At 41.5% G+C, this 4,144-nt stretch overlaps 1 protein-coding gene across 1 annotated transcript in view; it reads right to left on the bottom strand.

Annotated features, from left to right (window-relative positions):
- Positions 1-4,144, bottom strand: part of LOC106872633 (outer dynein arm-docking complex subunit 2) — a 133,563-nt gene that overhangs the window by 123,363 nt on the left and 6,056 nt on the right. The window lies entirely within an intron of this gene.

Here is a 4,144-nt window from a genome sequence, read left to right as displayed (position 1 = left end):
TATATGTAATATATATATTATATTCATACGTATATATATACATATGTATATATATTGTATATATAAGATATACATACACACATATATATGTATGTGAGTGTATATACATATATATATATATAGATATGTAGGTATATAAATGAGGAAGAGGAAATATCTTAATAGGTTAAATGTTTAGGGTAGATACGAGTAGAGTTGTTCATGAGAGAGAGAGAGAGAGAGAGAGAGGGAGAGGGGTGAAAGAGAGGAAGAGGAAGAGAGGAAGAGAGAGAGAAGGAGAGAGATTAAGTGGAGAACAAAAGGTAAAAATACATTTGCTAATACTTTGTGGCAATGGTGATGATGATGGTGGTAGTGGTGATGATGATGATGATGGTGATAGTGGTGATTGTAGGAAAGATGACAATGATGACGATAGTGGTGGTGGTGGTGGTGGTGGTGGTGGTGGGGATAACGATCATTGTGAAGTGTCGAGGACGTTGACGATGATGATGCTTATATGATGTTGATGATGATGACGATGATGATGGTGATGATGATGGTGATGATGATGATGATGATGGTGATGATGGTGATGGTGATGATGATGATGGTGATGATGATGATGATGATGATGATGATGATGATGATGATAGTGTTGGTGGTGGTGTCTATACCGCTGCTGCGAAGGATGAAAATGATGGTTGTAACAAAGATGATGCGTACGATGGTGATTGTGGTGGTGGTGGTGGTGGTGGTGATGATTGCAGAATTAAAGCTGGCGGTGATGATGACGATGACGATAATGACGGTGGCAGTGCTGTTGGTGGAGGCAGAAAGACCTACTGCAACAACCGTGAGTTAGAGCAGCAGCAGCAACAGCAGCAGCAACAGCAGCAATAACAACACCAACGCATTCGAGTACAGATCATAAACGGAGCGAAAAACCCCCAAAAAAAGAATCAAGGAAGAAACCTAACACTTCTAACCCCCAACCAAACTCCAAAGAATTCCCCCAAAACAACAGTGGCCAGACAGAGAATTTGTCCCTTAATTGTGCTGAAGGAAACAAGCGTTTTCATTAGGTTTAATAATGTCTACAAGATGTGGTATAGACAGGACGATGGCTCCTCTCTCCCTCCCTCTCTCTCTCCCTCTCTCTCTCTCCTCATCATCTTTGCCATTAATGATCAAACTTGCTTCGTATAAGCATCAGATACATTTAAAATAACAGCCACAACTGCAACAGCAGCAGCAGCATCAATACCTCCACCAGTAACAACAACATCGCCAACAAAAGCTTTTAGATTGCCTGCAAGACCAACTCTGTGTCTATAGGGGGTTTATGGGGTGGATTATATTTTGATACATTAGAAGGGGAGGAGGAGGAGTTGGAGAGTAGCTGTGTAGGTCATAGGGTGCTAATGTGGGTAGAAGTAAAGAAAACGGGTGGGTGAGGAGCTGATGATAGACTTCTTTGCCCTAATCACCCCCCCCCATTCATCTTCCTCCCCCTAACAAGAAAAGAATAAAGAAGTCCCTCTCTCCTATACACCATTCTTCTCTCTGTAGGTTTGTAATATAATGTTGATAATGGCCCACGTAGAACGTCAAGGCGCTGTGCGTTGGCACAATCGGTAGAAAGTCGGACAAAGTTTCTTTGTGGTATTTAACCAAAGATCTCTACGCTGTGAATTCAAATTCCACGAACTCGACTTTGCCTTTTATCCTTCCAAGGGACAATAAAATAAAGAATTAGTCAAGAACGAAAGACGATTTCATCTAATGATCCCGGAAAAAAAATTGTATCTAATCTTGTGCCTAAGAAATTCTTCTGGGACGTCGTCCGATGCTTTTACGCCTTCCACCGCAGTGCGGTCGGTGTAAGTTCTACACCATGGATATATTGGATACTAGTAAGGCGGAAAATTGGTAGAATCGATATGACAACGGGCAAAATGCTTAGCGGCGTTTCGTCTGTCTTTATGTTCTGAGTTCAAATTCTGCCAAGGTCGACTCTGCCTTTCATTCGTTCAGGGTCAATAAAATAAATACTAGCTGAGCAATGGGGTCAATGTAATTGACTTGCCTTCTTCCTCGAACTTGCTGGTCTTGTGCTGCCAAAATTTGAAACCATTAAAGGCGGCGAGCTAGCAGGATCGTTAGCACGAGATATATTCATATATTGATAGATGTTCAGTAAGAATATCTTGATCCCAATTTCTAAAAGAAGTAATCTGGTGGATGGTAACATTTGGCGTGGCATTACACCGTTATCCGTGCCTGGCAAAATTCTTTGCAGTGTTTTGATGAATAGATTAAAGAAGGAAATTGATGTTGTGTTAGGGAAAGGAGCAGGCAAGTTTTCGTAGTGGCAAGTCTTGTATGGAACAAGTCTTCGTGTTGCGGAATATAATCGAGCAAGGCAGAGAACGTAGAGTGCAACCGTTTATTAATGTCATCGACTTTTAAGAAAGCATTTTGACAATGTTCACCGAGATGCACTCTGAAATATCTTGAAAATGTATGGGTCCCCAAGCAGGTATATTAACATCTTTAAATCTCTGTATTGGAACTCACAGTTTTCGATATGTTCTAATTTACTACCAGAGTGAGTCAGGGTTGCATCTTGTCACCGTTTGTGTTTCTGATCGCGATTGACTTTATCATGCAGAAAGCAATGGATAACACCAGGTTTGGAATAACGTGGAGGAATGAACAGATTGATGGGTTTGGATTTTGCAGATAACTGCAAATTAGCGCTGAAAAGACCAAAGCCTTGTCAATTGGTGGCGCCCAAGCACAACTTCCAAAGAAATTGATGCAGAATTTGAAGTGAAGACCAATATTGGCAAAGCAATATCAGTATTCCAACTCCTTCGTTCTATGTGGAGATCGAAAACCATTAGTAAAATGATAAAGCTGCAATTATGTCGTCTACCGACAACCATCTACGCCTATGAAACCTGGAAGAAGACTATGAAGAGCACTCAATTGCTCGACAGGGTTTACCGTCGTCGTTGCCTATGTTCAATCCTGGGTGGTTGTCACTAGGACAGAATGAGACAGAGGTGACGAGAAGAACAGGCATAGGAAGTTTGCAGGACATGACGACTATGAGGTGGATACGGTTTATTGGCCATGTACTTCAGTTATCAGCGGAGAGACATGCTGCCGTCATGATGGAATGGACGCCAGGAGGAGGAAAAAGGCCGAGGGGAAGATTAAGGAAGACATGACACAGGACGTTCCGGTAGTTGGTACGAGTGGAGCTAAGAGGAACATGAGCAACTGGAATGTCTGGAGAAGGCTCGTGGCCCGTTGACAGATAGCTATAGAAATACACTCATAAACAGATGGATGGATAGATAGATAGACAGATTGTCCCAAACATTTTTTCAACTATCGTCCCACTTCTTTTGACTAAAACTCTTTCAATGCAGAATCGCAGCAACTCTTTCCTGCGTTTCAACAAATTAAATAGAACACTAAAAATTCTGTCTTTTACTGGAGCGAAACCAGTAAAAGACAAAAGATAAAAATAAGACACATCAAACCATGTGGGGTGGGTATGATCATAAGTAAAAGATTTAGCAATAAAGGGGTGTGTTTGAGGTGATAATATGTAGTTATGATGACAGCTGTTTAGCCCTAGGTCAGGCCTGGTCTAGGAGACATATGATCAAAACTATCCAAGTTGTGACCATCACGTGTTTCATATTTTTTGTCAGATATGATGTTTCTTAACCTGTACGTATGTATGAGCAAGTGTGATTTGAAAGAAATTTGGTTGTTGTGAGGCGTCATCACCGTGGGTATGACTGGTACGGTATCATGTTAGTATTTAGTTTGTTCGGGGAGAGAGGAAGAGAGAAGTTGGGGAGGGGAGAGAGAGAGAAGGAAAAAGGGTGTGCGGGAAAGAGAAACAGAGATAATTAGAGAGAAAGAGAGAGAGAGATAGCATGTGTGGACGTGTGACAGAGAGATAGAGAAAACAAGTGTGTGAAAGAAAGAGGCAGGCATAAAGAGAAGGTAAGAGAGACTGAGAGAGAGAAAGAAGAAGAAAGACAAAAGAGGCAGAGAAAGAAATAGGAATGAAGAGTAGGGTGTGCTTGTGTGTGTGTGTTTGTTTGTTTGTGTGTGTGTGTGTGTGTGTGTGTGTGTG

Source organism: Octopus bimaculoides, chromosome 1 (assembly GCF_001194135.2).
Source record: "Octopus bimaculoides isolate UCB-OBI-ISO-001 chromosome 1, ASM119413v2, whole genome shotgun sequence".
Taxonomy (NCBI): Eukaryota; Metazoa; Mollusca; class Cephalopoda; order Octopoda; family Octopodidae; genus Octopus; species Octopus bimaculoides.
This window is presented reverse-complemented; position numbering and strand designations above follow the sequence as displayed.